Below are 25,978 nucleotides of genomic sequence, written 5' to 3' on the forward strand. Positions count from 1 at the left end.
CGTCTACAGCCAAGCTCTGCGATACAACCGCATTTGCTCCAACCCCTCAGACAGAGACAAACACCTACAAGATCTCTGTCAAGCTTTCTTACAACTACAATACCCACCTGCAGAAGTAAAGAAACAGATTGATAGAGCCAGAAGAGTTCCCAGAAGTTACCTACTACAGGACAGGCCTAACAAAGAAAATAACAGAACGCCACTAGCCGTCACCTTCAGCCCCCAACTAAAACCCCTCCAACGCATTATTAAGGATCTACAACCTATCCTAAAGGATGACCCAACACTCTCACAAATCTTGGGAGACAGGCCAGTCCTTGCCTACAGACAGCCCCGCAACCTGAAGCAAATACTCACCAACAACCACATACCACACAACAGAACCACTAACCCAGGAACTTATCCTTGCAACAAAGCCCGTTGCCAACTGTGCCCACATATCTATTCAGGGGACACCATCACAGGGCCTAATAACATCAGCCACACTATCAGAGGCTCGTTCACCTGCACATCCACCAATGTGATATATGCCATCATGTGCCAGCAATGCCCCTCTGCCATGTACATTGGTCAAACTGGACAGTCTCTACGTAAAAGAATAAATGGACACAAATCAGATGTCAAGAATTATAACATTCATAAACCAGTCGGAGAACACTTCAATCTCTCTGGTCACGCGATCACAGACATGAAGGTCGCTATCTTAAAACAAAAAAACTTCAAATCCAGACTCCAGCGAGAAACTGCTGAATTGGAATTCATTTGCAAATTGGATACTATTAATTTAGGCTTAAATAGAGACTTGGAGTGGCTAAGTCATTATGCAAGGTAGCCTGTTTCCTCTTGTTTTTTCCTACCCCCCCCCCCAGATGTTCTGGTTTAACTTGGATTTTAACTTGAAGAGTGGTCAGTTTGGATGAGCTATTACCAGCAGGAGAGTGAGTTTGTGTGTGTATGGGGGTGGGGGGGATGTGAGAACCTGGATTTATGCAGGAAATAGCCCAGCTTGATTGTCATGCACATTGTGTAAAGAGTTGTCACTTTGGATGGGCTATCACCAGCAGGAGAGTGAATTTGTGTGGGGGCGTGGAGGGTGAGAAAACCTGGATTTGTGCTGGAAATCACTTTAGATAAGCTATTACCAGCAGGACAGTGGGGTGGGAATAGGTATTGTTTCATATTCTCTGTGTATATATAAAGCCTGCTGCAGTTTCCACGATATGCATCTGAGGAAGTGAGCTGTAGCTCACGAAAGCTTATGCTCTAATAAATTGGTTAGTCTCTAAGGTGCCACAAGTCCTCCTTTTCTTTGAACTTACAAAGTCTGCAACAAGGTTGCAGAACTTAATGATACAAGTTACAGATCTTACAATCGCATTTGAGTGGAGGCTTCACATAACAGAAACACCCTGACATGATGGGGAGAAGGACTACTGAGTTTGGAACTGGGCATCCAGGGAGGAAGCCCAGGGAGGTCTTGTTCTGCACAAAAGTGGAAGGACAACCCTGCAGAGCCTCAGAAGGGGCATCCAATGAAGTGAGCTGTAGCTCACGAAAGCTTATGCTCAAATAAATTTGTTAGTCTCTAAGGTGTCACAAGTCCTCCTTTTCTTTTTTTCAGAAGGGGTGGTTTCAGAGTAGCAGCAGTGTTAGTCTGTATCCACAAAAAGAACAGGAGGACTTGTGGCACCTTAGAGACTAACAAATTTATTAGAGCATAAGCTTTCGTGGGCTACAGCTCACTTCGTCAGATGCATAGAATGGAACATATAGGAAGAAAATATCTATCTATCTATACACACACATACAGAGGAGGTGGAAGTTGCCATACAAACTGTAAGAGGCTAATTAGTTAAGGTGAGCTATTATCAGCAGGAGAAAAAAACTTTTGTAGTGATAATCAAGATGGCCCATTTAGACAGTTGACAAGAATGTGTGAGGATATTTAACTTAGGGAAATAGATTCAATATGTGTAATGACCCAGCCACTCCAAGTCTCTATTCAAACCCAAGTTAATGGTATCTAGTTTGCATATTAATTCAAGCTCAGCAGTTTCTCTTTGGAGTCTGTTTTTGAAGCTTTTTTGTTGCAAAATTGCCACCCTTAAATCTTTTACTGAGTGGCCACAGAGGTTGAAGTGTTCTCCTACTGTTTTTTGAATGTTATGATTCCTGATGTCAGATTTGTGTCCATTTATTCTTTTGCACAGAGACTATTCGGTTTGGCCAATGTAGATGGCAGAGAGGCATTGCTGGCATATGATGGCATATATCACATTGGTAGATGTGCAGGTGAACGAGCCCTGGATGGTGTGGCTGATGTGGTTAGGTCCTATGATTGTGTCCCTTGAATAGATATGTGGACAGAGTTGGCACCAGGGTTTGTAGCAGGGTTTGGTCCCTGGGTTGGTGTTTTTGTTGTGCGGTGTGTAGTTGCTGGTGAGTATTTGCTTCAGTATTTGCAGGTTGGGGGCTGCTGTAAGCGTGGACTGGTCTGTCTCCCAAGATCTGTGAGAGTGAGGGACAGTCTCTAAGCAAAAGAATAAATGGACACAAATCTGACATGAAGCTTATGCTCTAATAAATTTGTTAGTCTCTAGGGTGCCACAAGTACTCCTGTTCTTTTTTAGAAGGGGTGAAGAGTCTGCAGAGGATCCAGCCTAGGAAGGAGTGAAGAGGTATGTTAATTTGAATGTAATGTATTGTACTTCTTGTTTACCTTGGAAAGGGTGGAACTAAAGGTCACCTGGCTGGGGGGTGGAATCATGAAAAGAGGCAGACCACTGCCATGGCCAGAGTGGCTCTTTTCAGAGAGTGCTGGAGGAAAGTGCTGTTATAACAATAAATCTCGCTATGAGGGGGTGTGCCAGGAGTGAGTCAACTCCTTCACACCTAGAAAAGGTTGAGGTTTACTTAGGGCCTTTTCTATATGGAAAGTTTATGGTTTAATTTAAATCCATTTTTAAATCAATTTAGTCAAAGCAGTGCAAATCCTTGTGTGGACACTCTTTTTCCAGTTTAAGAGGCTTATTTAGGATTATCTTAAACCTGCTCCCAATTGACTTTCCCTATACTGTATAAATCCCCTCTTAATTGGAAATAAGTGTCCACAGAGAGGTTTGTAGTGGTTTAAAAACTGGTTTAAATTAAACTGATGCAATTTCTTCACAAAAACAAGCCCTAGGGTTGGTATGTGACCTTAAGTATGGTCCATGCTTTTACAAGCTTGCAAGCCTATTCTCAATCAGATAATCTGGGCTCATTTGAGACATCAAATTGTACCCCTCCAGCAAGGCTGGTTGTGTGTGGAGGGTCCATGTCCCAAACCTGGAGAGAGTCAGGATTGGAAAGCAGCTTTAGTTTCTATAAGGGGTTGTTTAGGATCTCTGTCAGTGTAGGCTTCTGAGGAAATGTGCTGGACGAGTTCACCCCAGGAAGTACTGACCATATCCCTGCTCTGACCAATGCTGCCCCATTTTCAGGCTGTGCACTTTTCCGGCAACACTTCACACAATGGCAAGGACATCGGGTGAGACTTCTCTCCAGCAGATGTGCTGCCTTTCTTGTTTGTAAATCACACAGGAGGTGTTGGTGCAGACACACATTCAAGGAAAATGAAAATCCTGGTGCCAGAGCCTGACAACATCTAGTGAATCAGAGAAAGATCTTTAAAGATCTGCCAAAAGCAGAACCATTTATTGGAGATGATAGTGCCCCATCCAACAGCATGTGCTTGTTTGGGTATCTTTGCATTTACTAGAACTGGACAACAGCCATAGATGGGCAAAAAGGAGAAGGTGCCAGAGAAAGGTAAAGAAACACGCAGCAGTTTTGTGGGAGTGCTGCACAGCAATGGAGAGATGGAAATTTGCAAGGGCACAGATGAAACATTATCATTATTTGCGGGGAACGTGTGCTACAATGTTCTGACCAACATTATTAAAATGTTGTATGGTCTTGCAGTGTACTGGAGCCAAACAATTTTGCCCATGTTCCTGAACTGTGCTATACCGGTGCCGAAGATTAATAGATACTAAGGTCAGAAGGGACCATTATGATCATCTAGTCTGACCTCCTGCACAATGCAGGCCACAGAATCTCACCCACCCATCCTTGTGAAAAACTTCTCACCTATGTCTGAGCTATTGAAGTCCTCAAATCGTGGTTTAAAGACTTCAAGGAGCAGAGAATCCTCCAGCAAGTGACCTGTGCCCCATGCTACAGAGGAAGGCGAAAAACCTCCAGGGCCTCTTCCAATCTGCCGTGGAGGAATGAGCTAAATCATCAGCCCCCTTAAGCAATGGTAAAAATCTCATTTTTGAGGCAAGGCAAGACCAAACCATAGCTTATCTGTATTGAAGCACCACTGTTTATTATTTGTTTATGGTAGCATCTAGTATGTGGTAGGAACAAAAGGAGTACTTGTGGCACCTTAGAGACTAACCAATTTATTTGAGCATAAGCTTTCGTGAGCTACAGCTCACTTCATCGGATGCATACTGTGGAAAGTGTAGAAGATCTTTTTATATACACACAAAGCATGAAAAAATACCTCCTCCCACCCCACTCTCCTGCTGGTAATAGCTTATCTAAAGTGATCACTCTCCTTACAATGTGTATGATAATCAAGTTGGGCCATTTCCAGCACAAATCCAGGTTTTCTCCCCCCCCCCTCCCCCCCACAAACCCACTCTCCTGCTGGTAATAGACTCCAGACTCCAGCGAGAAACTGTTGAATTGGAATTCATTTGCAAATTGGACACAATTAACTTAGGCTTGAATAGAGACTGGGAGTGGCTAAGTCATTATGCAAGGTAACCTATTTCCCCTTGTTTTTTCCCACCCCTCCCTCCCCCCAGACGTTCTTGTTAAACCCTGGATTTGTGCTGGAAATGGCCCACCTTGATTATCATACACATTGTAAGGAGAGTGATCACTTTAGATAAGCTATTACCAGCAGGAGAGTGGGGTGGGAGGAGGTATTTTTTCATGCTTTGTGTGTATATAAAAAGATCTTCTACACTTTCCACAGTATGCATCCGATGAAGTGAGCTGTAGCTCACGAAAGCTTATGCTCAAATAAATTGGTTAGTCTCTAAGCCCTGGTCTACACTAGGACTTTAGGTCGAATTTAGCAGCGTTAAATCGATGTAAACTTGCACCCGTCCACACGATGAAGCCCTTTATTTCGATTTAAAGGGCTCTTAAAATCGATTTCCATACTCCACCCCTGACAAGTGGATTAGCACTTAAATCGGCCTTGCTGGGTCAAATTTGGGGTACTGTGGGTGGTATTGGCCTCCGGGAGCTATCCCAGAGTGCTCCATTGTGACCACTCTGGACAGCACTCTCAACTCAGATGCACTGGCCAGGTAGACAGGAAAAGAACTGCAAACTTTTGAATCTCATTTCCTGTTTGGCCAGCGTGACAAGCTGCAGGTGACCATGCAGAGCTCATCAGCAGAGGTGACCATGATGGAGTCCCAGAATCACAAAAGAGCTACAGCATGGACTGAACGGGAGGTACAGGATCTGATCGCTGTATGGGGAGAGGAATCCGTGCTATCAGAACTCCGTTCCAGTTTTCAAAATGCCAAAACCTTTGTCAAAATCTCCCAGGGCATGAAGGACAGAGGCCATAACAGGGATCCGAAGCAGTGTCGCGTGAAACTTAAGGAGCTGAGGCAAGCCTACCAGAAAACCAGAGGGGCGAACGGCCGCTCCGGGTCAGAGCCCCAAACATGCCGCTTCTATGATGAGCTGCATGCCATTTTAGGGGGTTCAGCCACCACTACCCCAGCCGTGTTGTTTGATTCCTTCAATGGAGATTGAGGCAACACAGAAGCAGGTTTTGGGGACGAAGAAGATGATGATGATGAGGTTGTAGATAGCTCACAGCAAGCAAGCGGAGAAAACGGTTTTTCCGACAGCCAGGAACTGTTTCTCACCCTGGACCTGGAGCCAGTACCCCCCGAACCCACCCAAGGCTGCCTCCTGGACCCAGCAGGCGGAGAAGGGACCTCCGGTGAGTGTACCTTTTAAAATACTATACATGGTTTAAAAGCAAGCATGTGAAAGGATTAATTTGCCCTGGCATTCGCGGCTCTCCTGGATGTACTCCCAAAGCCTTTGCAAAAGGTTTCTGGGGAGGGCAGCCTTATTGCGTCCTTCATGGTACGACACTTTACCACTTCAGGCCAGTAACATGAACTCGGGAATCATTGTACAACAAAGCATTGCAGTGTATGTTTGCTGGCGTTCAAACAACATCCGTTCTTTATCTCTCTGTGTTATCCTCAGGAGAGGGAGATATCATTCATGGTCTTTTGGTTGAAATAGGGTGCTTTTCTTCAGGGGACATTCAGAGGAGCCCATTCCTGCTGAGCTGTTTGCCTGCGGCTGAACAGAAATGTTCCCCGCTGTTAACCACGGGGAGGGGGGAGGGTTGTGGGGGTAGCCACGCGGTGGAGGGAGGCAAAATGCGACCTTGTAACGAAAGCACATGTGCTATGTATGTAATGTTAACAGCAAGGTTTACCCTGAAAGACTGTAGCCACTGTTTTATAAAATGTGTCTTTTTAAATACCACTGTCCCTTTTTTTTTCTCCACCAGCTGCATGTGTTTCAATGATCACAGGATCTTCTCCTTCCCAGAGGCTAGTGAAGATTAGAAAGAAAAAAAAATGCACTCGTGATGAAATGTTCTCTCAGCTCATGCTGTCCTTCCACACTGACAGAGCACAGACGAATGCGTGGAGGCAAATAATGTCAGAGTGCAGGAAAGCACAAAATGACCGGGAGGAGAGGTGGCGGGCTGAAGAGAGTAAGTGGCGGGCTGAAGACAGGGCTGAAGCTCAAATGTGGCGGCAGTGTGATGAGAGGAGGCAGGATTCAATGCTGAGGCTGCTGGAGGACCAAACCAGTATGCTCCAGTGTATGGTTGAGCTGCAGCAAAGGCAGCTGGAGCACAGACTGCCACTACAGCCCCTGTGTAACCAACTGCCCTCCTCCCCAGGTTCCATAGCCTCCACACCCAGACGCCCAGGAACGCGGTGGGGGGGCTACCGGCCAACCAGCCACTCCGCCACAGAGGATTGCCCCAAAAAAAGAAGGCCGGCATTCAATAAATTTTAAAGTTGTAAACTTTTAAAGTGCTGTGTGGCATTTTCCTTCCCTCCTCCACCACCCCTCCTGGGCTACCTTGGTAGTCATCCCCCTATTTGTGTGATGAATGAATAAAGAATGCATGAATGTGAAGCAACAATGACTTTATTAAGCTTTAACAATGACTTTAAGCAAGCAATGATTAAAGGGAGGAGGGGAGGATGTTTAGCTTGCAGGGAAGTAGAGTGAACCAGGGGGTGGGGGGTTTCATCAAGGAGAAACAAAGAGAACTTTCACACCGTAGCCTGGCCAGTCATGAAACTAGTTTTCAAAGCTTTTCTGATGCGTACAGCGCCCTCCTGTGCTCTTCTAACCACCCTGGTGTCTGGCTGCGTGTAACCAGCAGCCAGGCGATTTGCCTCAACCTCCCACCCCGCCATAAACGTCTCCCCCTTACTCTCATAGATATAGTGGAGCACACAGCAAGCAGTAATAACAGTGGGAATATTGGTTTCGCTGAAGTCTAAGCGAGTCAGTAAACTGCGCCAGCGCGCCTTTAAACGTCCAAATGCACATTCTACCACCATTCTGCACTTGCTCAGCCTGTAGTTGAACAGCTCCTGACCACTGTCCAGGCTGCCTGTGTACGGCTTCATGAGCCATGGCATTAAGGGGTAGGCTGGGTCCCCAAGGATACACATAGGCATTTCAACGTCCCCAACAGTTATTTTCTGGTCTGGGAATAAAGTCCCTTCCTGCAGCTTTTGAAACAGACCAGAGTTCCTGAAGATGCGAGCGTCATGTACCTTTCCCGGCCATCCCACGTTGATGTTGGTGAAACATCCCTTGTGATCCACCAGAGCTTGCAGCACTATTGAAAAGTACCCCTTGCAGTTTATGTACTTGCCGGCTTGGTGCTCCGGTGCCAAGATAGGGATATGGGTTCCGTCTATGGCCCCTCCACAGTTAGGGAATCCCATTGCAGGAAAGCCATCCACTATGACCTGCACATATCCCAGGGTCACTACCCTTGATATCAGCAGATCTTTGATTGCATGGGCTACTTGCATCACAGCAGCCCCAACAGTAGATTTGCCCACTCCAAATTGATTCCCAACTGACCAGTAGCTATCTGGCGTTGCAAGCTTCCAAAGGGCTATCGCCACTCGCTTCTCAACTGTGAGGGCTGCTCTCATCTTGGTATTCATGTGCTTCAGGGCAGGGGAAAGCAAGTTACAAAGTTCCATGAAAGTGCCCTTACACATGCGAAAGTTTCGCAGCCATTGGCAATCGTCCCAGACCTGCAACACTATGCGGTCCCACCAGTCTGTGCTTGTTTCCCGAGCCCAGAATCGGCGTTCCACAGCATGAACCTGCCCCATTAGCACCATGATGCATGCATTGGCCGGGCCCATGCTTTCAGAGAAATCTGTGTTCATGTCCTGATCACTCACGCGACCGCGCTGATGTCGCCTCCTCGCCCGGTATCGCTCTGCCAGGTTCTGGTGCTGCATATACTGCTGGATAATGCGTGTGGTGTTTAATGTGCTCCTAATTGCCAAAGTGAGCTGAGCGGCCTCCATGCTTGCCTTGGTGTAGCGTCTGCACAGAAAAAAGGCGCGGAACGATTGTCTGCCGTTGCTCTGACGGAGGGAGGGGCGACTGACGACATGGCTTACAGGGTTGGCTTCAGGGAGCTAAAATCAACAAACGGGGTGGCTTTACATCAAGGAGTATTTCAGGCAGGACTTCACGGAGGGTTCCAATAAGAAATGGTGCACCTAAGTTATTGTTCTTATTGGAACAAGGCAGGATTCAATGCTGAGGCTGCTGGAGGACCAAACCAGTATGCTCCAGTGTATGACGCTCGCATCTTCAGGAACTCTGGTCTGTTTCAAAAGCTGCAGGAAGGGACTTTATTCCCAGACCAGAAAATAACTGTTGGGGATGTTGAAATGCCTATATGTATCCTTGGGGACCCAGCCTACCCCTTAATGCCATGGCTCATGAAGCCGTACACAGTATCAATCTGGCCTCTGATTGATACATGGCTAGATTTACCTCGCTGCACCTTCTCTGTAAGTAACTGCAGTGTGACCTAGAGGAATGAGTCCCCTAGACAGGGGATGGGGGGAAGCAAATGAGTACAAAACAAATCTGGTCTATTTCTTGTTTTGATCCACTCCATCTATCTTTTACATCTTTGGCTGGCAGCAGACGGTGCAGAAGGACTGCATGCCATCCACATCTCATGGCTGCTCGGCAGAAGATGGTGCAATACGACTGCTAGCCATCGTCATCTCTTGCCTGCCCGGCAGAAGATGGTGCAATATGACTGCTATCCATCCTCATCTCTTGCCTGCCCGGCAGAAGATGGTACACTATGACTGCTAGCAATCCGTATCGCCTGCCTGCTCACCATAAGACGGTTCAATAGGACTGACTGCAGGACTAAAGAGAATGACCTGATCAAGTCACTCCAAATTTAGTCCCTGCACCCATGTCTGCCCAGGCGCTCCTGGCCAACGTGGCCAGGAGCACCTGGGACATGACGATGACGGCTACCAGTCGTATTGCACCATCTGCTGCCAGAAGGCAATGGGTTGCTGCTACTGTGTAGCAATGCCGTACCGCGTCTGCCAGCACCCAGGAGACATAGGGTGACGGTTACCTGAGCGGGCTCCATGCTTGCCGTGGTATGGTGTCTGCACAGGTAACTCAGGAAAAAAGGCACAAAACGATTGTCTGCTGCTGATTTCACGGAGGGAGGGAGGGAAGGGGGGCCTGACGATATGTACCCAGAACCACCCGCGAAAATGTTTTAGCCCCATCAGGCATTGGGATCTCAACCCAGAATTCCAATGGGCAGCGGAGACTGCGGGAACTGTGGGATAGCTACCCACAATGCAACACTCCGGAAGTCGACTCTAGCCTCAGTACTTTGGAAGCACTCCGCCGAGTTAATGCACTTAATGCACTTAGAGCATTTTCTGTGGGGACACACACACTCGAATATATAAAACCGATTCCTAAAAGTGACTTCTATAAATTTGACCTAATTCTGTAGAGTAGACATACCCTAAGGTGCCACAAGTACTCCTTCTGTTTTTGCGAATACAGACTAACACGGCTGTTACTCTGAAACCTGTCATTATGTGGTAGGAGTCTTCCAGTCAGACCTATTCAATGTTTGCTCAGTGTTCCCCATTCTGGTTGATACAGGTGTGTTTCAGATTAAGGAGCACTCCACTGATCAGTTCTTCATTTGATTTTCTTGGGACCAGGTTGAGTGAACAGAGTGATGAATAGATAGTATGGACTCTGCAAGAGCCATCGATAGCTTTGATGCTTGGCTTGCAGCTTAAGAATCCCAGCTTGAAAATTGCTCCTCTAAACTCTCATTTAACAACCAAGAACTGTGGCCTGATCTAAAAGCCTGAAGGGACAGTTTCTTTCAAACCATGAATTCTCATGAAGGTCGAGACTAGTCACCCTGCTGCCATTGACTCCTCCAAAAACTTTGCCAAACAGTTGATTTGAAAACAACAGCTAAAATGTTCAAATTTTAAAAAACAAGTGACTTCAGGTGCCTAACTTTAGGCACTCATTTATGTTTAAAAAAAAGAGCCTGAAATTGCAATATCGTATCTGTAACCAAAAACTGTGGCTCCTTTAAAATACCAAAGAGGGCAAAATACATGAGTCAGGATCAGTATAAGTAAACCCGAGTCAGGAGAAATGCATTGCTAGTAGAAGGTATTGCATCTAAACTCTGATGTAGTGAATTACCTTTATAGTTGCTGTTAAACTATTGATGTTTCTCTGGCCAAAGGAAAAAGGTGTTAACCTGTGAATACATCTGAATATTTTTAAACTATTTATGGCAGGGCAGATGCACAATATAGTTACCCTGTTTAGACCAGTGGTTAGCCAAGATTGGGAGTCCTGGGGGTTGTTTCAATGAGGAGGGGAAACTGATGATGGAGCTGAGTTCATTGTGGCAATCCTGTTTGTTTATAAAGGATTACAAAATCCTGTTTCCCTCAACATAGGGGGAAATCAAGCAACAGGGGAGTTTCTTTGCTCACAGTTCCAAGCCTCTTTCAGCCAGCACTCAGTCTGAATAGCTCTCTAGGCCTTTTCTTAGGGCCATGCTCTCAGTACTTGCTCAGCTGTCTCCTTGGCTTCCTGCGTCTCTTCTGTGATGATGGTTCTTGCTGCTTCACTCTCACTGACACACTACTGTGGTCCAATCAATACCCGGCCCTTGAGTTTATCGAATCACAGTGGAACCCCTCCTTGGGCTGCCTGGCTAAATCCTACTCCAGCTCTGCATGTGGCTTTGTTTTTGGTGGATGCCCTAATTTTCAACTATCTATTCCATGATAGAGCTCAATTGCTTTTTACGTTTATACTGAATGAAAGGTGGCTATTTCACCCACCTGTTTCAAAGACATCTTACCCACCCCATAACAGTATAAAGAAATAGGGCCTGATCTGAAGTTCAAATAGGGCTCTGGTATCAGGCCCATAGTGAAGTAGACATATATGTTCCCAAAACAAGTGAAAGGAAAGTGCAGAAAGCAGGCAACTTAATAACACATGTCCTAGAACACTGCTTGAGGAAAGGAATCAAACATACAGGTTTAAACATAGTAAAATTAAGAACAATTTTATAATAAAGGAAAAGTATGACATCTGCTAAATGAAAGCTCATGTGACAGCCCCTGCATGTGATCTGCACACTAACATGTTTCACAAGATTGTCTTTTCTGGCTCTTGCAGCCCCTTTGTTTTTGTTGTTATTGTTGTTTGTTTTTAAATAAATTATTTGTCTTGTTAAGTCAGGAAGTACTGAGGAGTGATTGCATGCTACCTATGACTAGAGAGTATTACCATGTCCTTCAGAGTGGCCTACAGTTGCCCGGGAACTTTCATGAAGGGATCTTTTTTAAGCTTGTCTAACCAGTTAATTATTTAGTTGACACTTACAAGGTTTTTTTTGTGTGCTTCTGCTATGCCAGTATGGTTGAAGTTTGGTCAATTTTATCTGGTTATTCAGACTCATGCAGTGGCTCCCATTTGATGCTCCAGTGGGAAGCTGCAGCTCTCATGTCTCATGGTGAGCCTCCTCAGTTACAGAATTCTATCTTTTTAACCCTCATAAAAAAGCCACTCAGTTTTTGTGCCTTTGTAACATAGCAAGCCAGTCTGTAAATGCTATCGTTGCTCATCAATATCTTTTGATGCACTTGTAAACATACTTGCATAAGTGACGTTTTACAGCAGTGAATTCCACAGGCTCCTGCATATGTACTCTTCATTTACGAGCTCCGGGGACTGTTTTCCCATCAAAGCATTGATGTTCTGAGGGACACAGTTGGAACTTCTTTATTTTCCCTTTCTTTCCCAGGTGTGGTGGTGCTGAATCACCCGAGAAGGCTTAATGAGCTTACTCCACTGCAGAAGCAAAGCCTTCAGGAATGCATTAATGCTGCTGCTGCTGGATAAGTAGGAGGTGGAAAATAAATATATAGGATTGGAAGCTGCAGGCTGGCAGGAGCTAGCGAACATAGTTGAATAGCAGGAAAACACCACGTTACATGTCATAAATGACACCCTCATTTACTAGTTAGTGCAGTACAGAGTAGTATGTTGATTCTGTTATTATGTTTTAGTTGATAATTGAAGTTGCTTATGAGCTTGGCATCTTTTACTGGATATGTGGCAGTATTTTTCCATGCATTCATGTGGGGAAAAATAGGCCAGTGACACAAGAGTACTCTGTTTCCAAAGGGAATCAGTGGCCTGCTGTTGCTTGTTACCAAGGTGTTAGCCTCTTTCTGTTTTTTCTTAGCTTAGTATTGATTAAAGATTTCAGCTATTAGTGCTGTCAGTCGGACGTCTTCTACTGATTATAATAAATACTATGTGGACAACAGCAACACAAGCAAAATATAAAGGGGACCAAGATAACAAGAAACACAGGCAGAATAGTAAAGTGGAAAGTCCATGCTAATCCATAAGGAGAGAAAATAACGTGCCATTATACCTGAAACCCAGATATTCAAAGAGAAGGAGACAGTTGGGGAGCAGTAATACTGAGAGGTTTGGGGTGATAGTAGACAGTAGGTGAGAAATTAATTTGCCATGGACTAAATATTTACAGGGATATTTTCTCTGTTCAGGGTTTTAAATTGTTCTATAACAAAGTACAATTTCACTCTGGACAATGACTATGTAAAAACAGGCCATTCCTCTCTGCTGTTCTACTCAAAATCATCCCTGTTGCCTTCTAGACAAGAGCAAGTTTTAGTTATGCAAGGATGACAGAAGCAGACACACAGTTTTGGGGAGAGAACTGGATTCTCTTTTGGCTGGATCCTTATCAAGATTAATTTAAATATTGTCTACATGGGGGAAATTGACTAGCATAGCTATTCCAGAATAACTATTCTGGTATAATGTAAGTATTCTGGAAAAACTCTCCTGCATGCACACTCTATTCTGGAATTAAAATGATTTTTTTCTGGAATAATTACTCGGCTTCTGAAGTCACTTTTATTTCGGAGAAGTGTGTCCACACAGGAGAGTTATTCTGCAATAGCTACGCTAATCAATTTCCCCACATAGAGAAGATGTAAGGTCCAATTGCAAGACCATCTTTGCAACCCTATTGTCTTCAAATTATTCCCTCATTTACCCCAGTGTCATTTCTCTGAGGGCAATAAGGTTGCACAGACAATGACCATGGGTTTATTAGTAGTAGCACCTAGATATTCTGGAAATGGGCAGCCTAAGACTATGAGATTTGGTCTACACACAATTATTTTAGTAATATAACTGTTGAAGTTAGAGGTGTGATTTTTTTCTATTGAAATAGCTAAATTGGTCCAGCCTCTAAGCCAGATGTAGTTGTACTGGTATAAAGGTGCCTTATAGTTGACTCCTCTTCCCAAACATGAATAGCTATATAGGTAAAGACACCTCTTTTTCTACATAGCTGTCTACAGTAGTGAGATTGTGCTGCCTAAACTATACCAGTATAACCAAAGCAGTACAATTCTTGTTTGTAAGTAAGGTCTGAGCATTAGATTTTTGGGACAATGGGATTACATAAATGTAACTGAAGGCAGCTTTGGGCCTGTAGAACCTTGATAGTGCACAAATAAAAAGTAATACCTCGCTCTTATATAGTGTGTTTTTTCTTCAGTAGCTCTCAGTGCATTTTACAAAGGCAGTCAGTATTACTATTCCCATTTTACAGATGGGGAAACTGATGCACAGGGAAGAGAAGTGTCTTGCCTCAAGTACCCAGCAGGCCAGTAGCAGAGCCAAGAATAGAACCCGAATCACCAGAATCTTAGTCTAGTGCTCAAACCACTAAAATAATGTAGCTTAACTATCAGATCTCAAGCTAGCCCCATGGTAGCGGGGTTAAAAAAAAGAACACCTTTGTCTTACCTGTAAATTCAGCAAATGTGATCTGGAAATCATTGAGACAAAATACAAGGAGCTACATAGAACCATTTTAATGAAGTCACTTCCACGGGACAACCACAATTTAACTTAAAAAACAAACAAACAAACAAACCTGGCTATTTTACACATGTTCTGCTGTCCGCCAGAGTCCACAAACAGCCTGAAACAGTAACTTAAAGAAAGGTGTGAATTGTTCCCATTCATCCCAAAGAGGGGATGATTCTGAAGTCTAACAATGACTACAGATGTTAACTTTTTTACTGCTGATCACTTTAGCAAAAATATCCACTAATGTGATTTCCCAGTGTGGTTGGATGCCTGGTAGATATGGGGGAGAGCAGGGGCAACCTGAACTATTTAACAGTAGTGCACAACTATAAGTGGTAGAACTCCAGTGCTTAATTTATAATGAAAGAGGTGCTGGGGCTCAAGCAATGATTTTTGTATTCAAGATGTTAAGTCTATTTATAGTTTTTCACCGTGTTTCTGCAATAAAACTCTTTACCTTTGCTGAAGATGTTAAAGTTCTATTTACATTTTCCAGATGCCTTAGTCTTTCACCATTCAACATCAGGTAGGCACAGAAGATAAGCCATTCTCAGAGACATCAAGAACATTTGTTACCTTTAAAGCAACAGCCTTCAGCAATCAATGAATAGATTATGCTAATCCATTGATGTGGTTTCTTTTTAAAATTTGTGACAGATGTGTCAATAATATTTTTTTCAGAATATGCTGTGTGATACAATATGTTGCAACCCTACTACAAATTATATCAGTATATGTTGATGTATATGTAGAAGTATTGTGTATTTAGCTATCACAGTTAGGATATAAATGTGACAGACTTTACCCTTATGTTCACCACTTTTACAAAACTATGATGAATTTTTTTCAAAGTATGCCTTATGAGGTATCATTTGAAAACTCATAATTCACTGACCTTCATTGTCCTGGTAAAATGTGTGGCAACTCTGTATGTAAATTAAGATTCTACTGTATGATATTACTAAGGCATATTCCAAACATGGGGAAGCAGCCACAAACCTGTTCCTCAGAGACAAAAGACAAATGGACACTGTGACATTATTGACATGAACTGTGACCGTATAGATCATTGTTGAAACCAGGGTCTTATGGTTGCACCATATCTTGTACAGAGGAGGTCAAGTGGGGAGTCTATGGAAAGGTTGTAGTTTGCTGGTTATGATTATGATGTCTGCATGTGTGTATCATTTTTGTATTTGAAGTTATGAACATTAGCTATGTACTTGTATCTCAATGTGTTTGATTCTAAGTAGCCTCAGTGAAGCATTTGGTCAGCTTCTTGAGAAAGGACTATTCTCAATAAGTGCTCAATCAAGGAACACTTAACTGACAATAGACTTTGAGAGACACAAATGCACATCTGAGCTTTCCTGGGAAGGTCCAACCTAACATGTAAACAATGGTGTCAGTCTGTAAAAAGCTGAATCATTCATGGACATGTGACTTGCCCAGGTGGCTACAAACTCCATCTTGTTGCTGTGATTTTGCACAGGAGAACAAAGGGGTTTCCACCCACAAGAGAGAATATAAAAGGCCCTGGAAACCCCTCCATTTTGTCTTCAGCTGGCTTAAGAGATGGCCTCTCCACCCCCAAGAGATGCTTGAAAGAAACTGGAACAAAGGATAGTAACTACAGGGGTATGAATGATTGCTGGACCCAGACTAGGAAGGAGTCCAGCCTGTGAAAGAAGCTTATTTGAACATCTCTAAGGGTGAGATTTACCTGTATGCAGTTTCTTAATGTATTAGGCTTAGACTTGAGTGTTTTGTTTCATTTTGCTCGGTAACTTATTTTGTTCTGTCTGTTATTACTTGGAACCACTTAAATCCTACTTTTTATACTTAATAAAATCACTTTTGCTTATTATTGAACACACAGTTAGTGACTAATACCTGGGGGAGCAAACAGCGTGCATATCTCTCTGTCAGTGTTATAGAGGGCAGACAGTTTTATGAGTTTACCCTGTATAAGTGTTATACAGACTAAAATGAATTCATTTGGGGTTTGGACCCCATTGGGAGCTGGGTGTCTGGAGCTGGTGCTGGAGACAGGAGTACTTCTTAAGCTGTTTTCAGTTAAGTCTGCAGCTTTGGGGCACGTGGTTCAGATCCTGGGTCTGTGTTGGAGCAGACTGGTGTGTCTGGTTCAACAAGGCAGGGTTCTGAAGGCCCAAACTGGCAGAGAAAACAGGCTCAGAGGTAGTCTCAGTCTCATAGGTGACAGTCCCCTATGGGGATTTCTGTGATCGAACCCATCACAGATGCCTCAGCCAAGTGTCAACAAAATCAGTTGGACAATCACCTGGGAATGCAGCCATTCTTTGGCAGAAAGAAGGGCATGAGTGAGATATTTACATCTTTGCAAACAGACTTGCTATTACCTGAACCCCAGCTGGAGATGATTCTCAATGAAGAGAAATGCTATAAGAAGGGAGAACAGAGGACACAAATTACCTCTCTCCCCTCATCTCTGCTCACAGCATCAACAATATTTGAAAGACAAAGAAAGCATCAGGGAACTAGGGGAGGGAAACCAGCTGAGAAATCCAGTCAGGCTGCTATGAGCATATAATGAGAGAAACCTTTTTGTTTTAAGTTAACTTAGCTTGTTATGTTAAGTATTAGTTTGCATTTTATCTTTTATTTCTTTGTAACCAATTCTGACTTTTATGCCTCATTACTTGTAACCACTTAACATCTATCTTTCTGTAGTTAATAAACTTTTTTTATCTATGCCAGTGAGTATTTGGATTGAAGTGTTTGGGAAACTTAATTTGAGATAACAGGGTTTGTACATATCATTTTCTATTAATGAAATTACAGACTTCCTATGAGCTTGTACTGCACAGAAGGAAAGAGCTGGGCAGTACAAGATGCACATTTCTGGGGACGAGTCTGCGACTGGGAATTTGTTGTAATATTTGTTGCCCTGTAATATAATTCAGGAGTGGCTGGCTAGAAGCACTCATAATTCAGCTGGGAGTGATTTTGCATGCTAGAGGCTGTGTGTGAACAGACGAGGAGTGGTTGTTCTCACCGTGAAGTAATGTGAAAGGCACCCCAGGTTGGAGAACCTGGGGGACACAGCTGTTCAGCAGTCCAGATTGTACCATAGGGAATCTCACAATAAGAATTAGAGGTAAACTGTCTATCTAATTGTCAGAAATTTCTTTGTAATACACAATAAACTAAACAATTTATTAGGACCCCACTGATCCAAGCATTGTTGATGTAATCTATTTTCATCTGATTAAATAAAGTCTGAGGCTTATGACAGATATAAAAAAGGATAAGTTGAGATTCTCAGGTGCAGAAAGGTCAGGGTAAACACTGGCCATATTTGGCAGAAGTACGTATCTGGAAACTCCACCCATAATTACATCTGTTCTGCCATAAATATAGATGAAAACCAAAGAGCAAAATACTAGTAGCTCTGCTGCTTAGCACTCTTGCAAAGAGCCACTAATACTCAGTCTTTGATTTTCAGTGAGGCTTCAATCTGAGCTCTGCTTGTGCAGAAGCAGCTCTGCCTGCACACCAGCCTACAGACTTGCTTTTCCAGTGCTAATACCTCCCTGCTCAAGGTGATGAAATCTATATCACCTATCTACCCAGGTGTTTGCGTAAGCTTGGGCATTCACAAAGTTGCAAGTATAAGAGAAGAAGCAGGGGTCAAGGACCAGGCCCTTAGCATGTAAGTGATGATCTTTATATACGTAGGAGTTTGGTCTTTGGATTCCAGGATGCATTTCTCTGTATATTATAGCAATTTTAAAGTGGGTCACAGTTAGAGCCAAAGCTGTTTCGCATTCTCAATTTTAAAATAGTTGTCTTTAAATGGAAGGCAGTTTATATTCAAACTAGCACATCAGATATTACTGTGCTTTTTGCATCAACATTGTCCTTTCACATTGTGCAGTACATTGTGAGAGTGGAAGCAATGTCAGAAATGAACAGGAAAAGTTTCTTCTCACCGTTTTACAAATGGACATGAGTTTGGATTAGGGTTAGCACTTAACAGGAGCTAGCAGAATGACATGAGCATAATGAGGTTTAGAAGTGTTTTATTCAGCTTTAGGACTAACACACAAAAAATCCTAAGGTTGTTTTCATGTATTACAGTGGATCTTCACCGCAAGGGAAGTAAGTGCCAATACATCATCAGATCACAGGATTTGGAGGTGTAAATGGTTTTGCACTCATCTTCACAGCATTCTGGTCCAATTACAGCAATGTTCTGCCTCTCAGTATAGAATGAGAATACTGATTTAGCCTTAGCAGAATGCTGGGCAGATATCCTCCAAAATGCATACATCAACACCTCTTCACCATCATTAGGAATATTCTAGTACGAAGCAATTTCATGTTTTCTCTATACCTCTTTAATCACCAGCAAAATGAATGCATCTAAGTGCAAGCCCTGATAGGGCCTAATCAGAACCCTGTTAGAGTCAATGGATCAGCTCCCATTGATATTAATGGAGAGTGGCTCATGCCCTTGGAAAGGATGTGTGCAAGGGCACCACACTCCTGTTGTCTTTGGCAGCCCACAGATCCAGCCATGTTGGTCAGGTGAACATAAAAGTGTAAAGAAAACCTTTGACATGTATTTTGTTAAAGCTTACCTACTCTAGGGGACAACCGCTCTAAAACCACACAGCAAGTAAGAAAGATATTGGTTGAAGAGTATTAATGACGGCATGAAGGTAAATCTCAGCCAGTGGGAGTAAGTATCTCAGGATTTTGTCCTCAGAGACTATTGTAACTGACCCAGGTAGGCTATAGCCTCACACTGCATGAGCAGTGTTGCAAAGAAATCACTACTGCTGGTAGCCTGCCTCTAAGGACTTGGGGACTAGAATCTGGGGATGCAGGGGTTTTGACACATTGATCTTTTTTTTTTTTTAATCCCTCCCATAATCTGAGTTGGAATCATGTCTTCCTTTAAAGTCAAAAGGAGTTTACCATTTACTTCAACGGGAGCAGAGTTAGGTCAACACTGAGCACTTTTCAAAGTCACATGGTACCTTTTTGTGTTTTCTACCATATCAGCATATTTTCTAACTGATGTAGCACTCTCCTACTTGTCACTCATGCTATCCCTGCAGAACCAACACAGCAAGAAAGACTCTATCCTGACTCCTGCACTATCAAACAGAGTAGTTACCTATGTATGTGCTGATGAAAGAATCTTTACTGCTGGTGGGGTTGCACAAGCCAAACCCCTCCACTGCCAAACCACCACCCCCCTACAAAAAAAAAAGAAAAAGAAAAAACAAAAACCACTAAATCTAGTTTGAGTTCCAGATCTCAGTCAAGTTTGTTGGAAGTGGCAGTTTAGTTAGCCATATTCTTACTTGAAAACTGAGCAAGTTTAGTCAGGAAATCATTGAGAGACAGCAAATAAAGAACCCAAAGTGCCATATTTACAGCGTCACTTTTTAGAATATAATCACATTCTTTATTTTATGATGATTTAGGGCAAATCAGTTTCTCTCTGTGCATCAGGTCCACATCTGCAAGAAGGGATATGCCACTGCCGCCTGCTTACCTCATGGAACATCATGCTGATAAATATAATGAGATTGTGAAACACTCATGTCCTGCTTCATTCATTAGGGAATGTTCCCAATATCTCTTTTGTGTGATCCTTTTTTAGGACACTAGGGTGATGGGGGCCATATAAACACCATGGATTAGACTGATAGATAATTTAGCACTTTGAGTTGGCCTTGTATGTCCTGTTTTAATTACACGGTACAGAAATCATGATAAATATAGCATCGTAGAAACTTTCCCCTTTCTTTGGGTGCACAGGGGGAATCCCATGAAGCTAATATTTTCTTATGAGTTGTCACTTTTGTCTCAGTGTGCCTCTGCCTCTCCTCAGAGGTAGCATAACCTAGCAGGGTCACCACCCAGGCCTTGATCCCATCTCCGCTTGTATGCTAAGCAACGACTCTACCATTTCAATTACTCCCTTGACCAAAATTGATACCTGACCATGCCATGCCAGAGGCTGCAAGGTCCCTGAGGTAGCATGTTGCTCCTTCCTGAAGTGGCTATGGGAGGTGTTCTTCTTGTGGGTTGGCTAGCTCAGTTGGTTAGTGTGTGATGCTACTATTACCATGGTTATGGGTTTGGATCCCTTAGAAGACACAGGCCTTTGGAAAGTGGCTTTTCTCTCACTGCTCTGAGCACAGAGGCCAAAAATAGGAAAGGAGGCAGGCTCGATGCCTCACATGGAGCTGGCGAGAGGCCTCACCCCAGTGCCTGGAGAACACTATGTCTTGAGCTAATGCCTACCGTCAGCTGACTTCTCTCATGCCAGTGATACAAAGAGATGGTCCCAGGGTCTTGAGCAAACCAAAGGCATGGCCACAGCAGAGCAGGCTGGAGAATGCAGGCATCAATCTCATTACCACTCATATGCAAAAGGAGCCCTTTACCATTTCAGCTAATCCACCTGACCAAAAAATAGGGCACCACTCTGATGTCATCCCATTGCAGCCTATTTCATGTACCTGAATTGGCTGTGGGAAGGGTCTTTGACATAGGCAGGCTAGCTTGCTTGGTAAACATCACCACTGCAGGTTTGAGTCTCTGTGCTGGTTACTAGCTTCCCTGTAGGTGGGCCTTGCCCTGTAGCTTTTGCTATTTTCCTTGACTGCTATGGGTAAAGGGCCAAAGGAAGAGAGAGGGTGGGGGGCGAAGTGCTTCCTCCATCCCCAGAAAATGGGAGAGCCATTGCCCAGCATCTGGAGAATGCAGACACCAATCATACTATATCTTCCATGTGAAATGAGCACTAATCCCCCTGTGAGGAATTGGACCCCAACCAGCCCACGTTGTGGCAGGGGTCACAAAGACCCCCACAGAAACTTGTTGCTCCTGTCAGAAGAACCAAGAGAGATGTACTGCTTGTGGGCTGGCGAACTCAAGTGCTTAGAGAATGGTGATCGTGACCCCTGCATGACCCCCACTGCATCCAGACTTACCCTCACTGCATCCCACTAGACCCACTAGATCTAAATTAATGCTCATTGACCCCTGCATCACCCCTAGTACTTCCAGCATTGCTCTCAGTGTCCTCATTTGACCCCACTAGATCCAGATTAGTGCTCATGACCCTGCATGGCACCCACTACTTCCAGTGTTGCTCTGAGTGTCCTCATTTGACCCCACTACCTCCATAATACTCCACATTGAGCCCTGCATGACCACCAGGACTTCTAGCTTTGCTCTCAGTATCCTCATTTGACCCCTGCATGAGCCCCAGGACTTCCAGCCTTGCGCTCATTGTCCTCATTTGACCCCACTAGATCCAGATTAATGCTCATTGACCCCATCCATGACCCCTGCTACTTTCAGCCTTGCTCTCACTGTCCTCATTTGACCCCCGTAGATCCAGATTACTGCTTATTGACCCATGCAGGACCCTTAATACTTCCAGGCTTGCGCTCAGTGTCCTCATTTGACCCCACTTGATCTAGATTAAATCTCATTGACCCCTGCATGAACCCTACTACTTCCACCCTTGCTCTCAGTCGCCCCATTGACCCATGCATGACCCACAGGACTTCCAGCCTTGCTCTCAGTGTCCTCAATTGACCCCACTAGATCTAGATTAAAGCTCATTGACCCCCTGCATGACCCCTAGTATTTCCAGCTTTGTTCTCAGTGTCCTCATTTGACCCCACTACCTCCATAATACTCCCCATTGACCCCTGCATGACCGCCAGGACTTCCAGCTTTGCTCTCAGTGTCCTCATTTGACCCCTGCATGAGCCCCAGGACTTCCAGATTTGCTCTCATTGTCCTCATTTGACCTCACTTGATCTAGATTAAAGCTCATTGACCCCTAGTACTTCCAGCTTTGCTCTCAGTGTCCTCATTTGACCCCACTACCTCCATAATAATCCTCATTGACCCCTCCATGACCCCTAGTAAATCCAGCGTTGCTCTCAGTGTCCTCATTTGACCACACTAGTTCCAGATTAATGCTCATTGACCCCTCCATGACCCCTACTACTTTCAGCCTTGCTCTCACTGTCCTCATTTGACCCCCGTAGATCCAGATTAATGCTTATTGACCCCTGCATGACCCTTACTACTTCCAGGATTGCTCTCAGTGTCCTCATTTGACCCCACTAGATCTAGATTAAATCTCATTGACCCCTGCATGAACCCTACTACTTCCACCCTTGCTCTCAGTCTCCCCATTGACCCATGCATGACCCACAGGACTTCCAGCCTTGCTCTCAGTGTCCTCAATTGACCTCACTTGATCTAGATTAAAGCTCATTGACCCCTGCATGACCCCTAGTATTTCCAGCTCTGCTTTCAGTGTCCTCATTTGACCCCACTACCTCCATAATACTCCCCATTGACCCCTGCATGACTGCCAGGACTTCCAGCTTTGCTCTCAGTGTCCTCATTTGACCCCTGCATGAGCCCCCCCAGGACTTCCAGCTTTGCTCTCATTGTCCTCATTTGACCCCACTAGATCCAGATTAATGCTCATTGACCCCTCCATGACCCCTAATAATTCCAGCCTTGCTTTTAGTGTCCTCATTTCACCCCTGTATCACTCCTAGTACTTCCAGCCTTGCTCTCAGTGTCTTCATTTGACCTCACTTGATCTAGATTAAAGCTCATTGACCCCTAGTACTTCCAGCTTTGCTCTCAGTGTCCTCATTTGACCCCACTACCTCCATAATAATCCTCATTGACCCCTCCATGACCCCAGTAAGTCCAGCGTTGCTCTCAGTGTCCTCATTTGACCACACTAGATCCAGATTAATGCTCATTGACCCCCTCCATGACCCCTACTACTTTCAGCCCTGCTCTCACTGTCCTCATTTGACCCCCGTAGATCCAGATTAATGCTTATTGACCCCTGCATGACCCTTACTACTTCCAGGATTGCTCTCAGTGTCCTCATTTGACCCCACTTGATCTAGATTAAATCTCATTGACCCCTGCATGAACCCTACTACTTCCACCCTTGCTCTCAGTCTCCCCATTGACCCATGCATGACCCACAGGACTTCCAGCCTTGCTCTCAGTGTCCTCAATTGACCCCACTGGATCTAGATTAAATCTCATTGACCCCCTGCATGACCCCTAGTATTTCCAGCTTTGCTCTCAGTGTCCTCATTTGACCCCACTACCTCCATAATAATCCCCATTGACCCCTGCATGACCGCCAGGACTTCCAGCCTTGCTCTCAGTGTCCTCATTTGACCCCACTAGATCTAGATTAAAGCTCATTGACCCTTGCATGACCCCTACTAGTTCCAGCCTAGCTCTCAGTGTCCCCATTGACCCCTGCATGAGCCCCAGGACTTCCAGCTTTGCTCTCATTGTTCTCATTTGACCCGACTAGAGCCAGATTTTTCCTCATTGACCCCCTGCATGACCCCCTGGTACATCCAGACTTGCTCTCAGTGTCCTTATTTGACCCCACTAGCTACCAACTAATCCTCATTGACCCCTGCGTGACCCCCTACTACTTTTAGGATTGCTCCCCATGTCCTCATTTGATCTCCAGTATGTCCAGATTAATCCTCATTGATCCCTGTATGACCTCTGCTCCTTCCAGCCCTGCTCCCCAAGTCCTCTTTTTGACCCCCACTACCTCCAAAATTATCCTCTTTGACCCCTGCTACTTCCAGTGTTACTCTGTGTTTGACCTCACAGCATCCACATTAGGCCTCATTGACCCACTTCTTGACCCCATTGTTTTGATACTGGATCTCACTGACCCCTGTTGGACTTTGATTGCCTCCCAATTGATACCAATCAACCTGTGTGTGACTTCTAGCCTTGTTCTCTGTGTCCTCATTTGACCCCACTATCTCCAAAATAATCCTCTGTGACCCCTGCAGGATGTCAAATGCTTCCAGCCTGGCTCCCATGTCCTCATTTGACCCCCATTAACCCATACTAATAGTCATTGACCCTTGCATGACCTTTTCTTTGTGTAGTCTTCCTCTCTGTGTCCCTGTTTGACCCCATTGCCTCCAAATTGAGCCTCATTGATGCTTGTGTGACCCTGATTGCCTCCATATGGTTCTCAATTCAATTGTGTGTGCTACGGCCAGTCTTGTGCTCTGTGTCCCTTTTGGACAACATAAGTTCCAAATCAATACTCTTTGAGCCCTGCCTGATCCCCACTACCTCTTGTCATGCTCTCTGTGACCCCCATGTGACACCCCCAGAATCAGAATCAGCCATTAAGTAGGATGATTTGCATGAAAGTGGGTTTATATTTACAGTGTTTTCTGCACATTTTAAAATGCCCACTGGTTACTGATTTTTTTCTATTTAGTTGCCAGCACTAGATCTGCATTGCAATCAAGTTGTATTAGGGGTCAATTTGAGACCGTATTCTCACATCACAAATTCGCCACACTATTTAGCAGGACTTCTCGGGGCCTCTGACCCAGGACATATCACCACACTTGTACAGGGTTGGGGCCACTATGTACATTATAAAAAGCTGTTTAAAAATAGCCAGAATGGTTTCAGAATGTCCTCTCATCTAGCCTTGGCCCTGGAGGCTGCCACTTTAATACTAATTCCAACAGAAAGGCAGATGGTGGGATATTAAGTCAAAGCTTCCTGGAGTGAGACATGGAACAGGCATTGAATCCTTATTTTGTGGAGGGAAGAGGAAAAGGTTTATGGTGTCTTTTCTCAGTTTCTCTTCTCCCTGTCCCTGCCCATGTTTGGTTATGTGTGTCACTTCCTTTCTCTGCATTTGTTTCTTTCTCTCCTCTATCTGCTCTCTAGGAAACGAGCTAACGAAATATTTTTTTTTGGTGGGGGTTGGAGACACTGCAACTCCGATTCTCACCACCGATCTGCCAGCAACTCCTGTTTGGCTCCTGGCAGGCTTCACTCCTACTCCCTTACCAAAGAGAATTCGGTCATGGGGCTCTTCAAGCAGCAGCTCCTCTCCACGGGTGTGGTTTGTACAAACATAGATCTTCGTCCACTGATCAAGATTCTGCCCTGTTCTTGACTCTGTGTCCCAGTTTCTCTGACTTCTGCTATACTGTGCTATGTAGGTAACAATCAGCAGTTGGGAGCACAAAGAAGTCAGAGACTTCAGTCAGAATAGCAGTGGTTCTGTGAAAAAAAGTAACACTGGGCAGGGGAGGCTTTTGAAAAAAAAATCATGCTGGGACAGGGAAACCCCATGATAGCTCATTCCCCCCGTCACCCCAACTGACAACCTTTCCCCATGCAGAAGAGACACTCATTTGGTAGTCTCCACGTGGATCTATGCAAAAAGCATCAGGGAGCAAAAGGATGGCACTACAGAGTGCTACGATTT

At 44.5% G+C, this 25,978-nt stretch overlaps 1 long non-coding RNA gene across 1 annotated transcript in view; it reads left to right on the forward strand.

The window, feature by feature from the left end:
• The window catches only part of LOC311520143, a 15,649-nt gene extending 9,646 nt beyond the window's left edge, over positions 1-6,003 (forward strand). The window contains exons 2-4 of the long non-coding RNA XR_014711494.1: positions 2,594-2,678; positions 3,964-4,303; positions 5,425-6,003. This is a non-coding gene — a long non-coding RNA (uncharacterized lncRNA). The remainder of the gene's footprint in view (positions 1-2,593; positions 2,679-3,963; positions 4,304-5,424) is intronic.
• Positions 6,004-25,978: the final 19,975 nt, after the last annotated feature.

This window comes from Lepidochelys olivacea (genome assembly GCF_965140295.1).
Source record: "Lepidochelys olivacea isolate rLepOli2 genome assembly, chromosome: 4".
Classification (NCBI taxonomy): domain Eukaryota; kingdom Metazoa; phylum Chordata; order Testudines; family Cheloniidae; genus Lepidochelys; species Lepidochelys olivacea.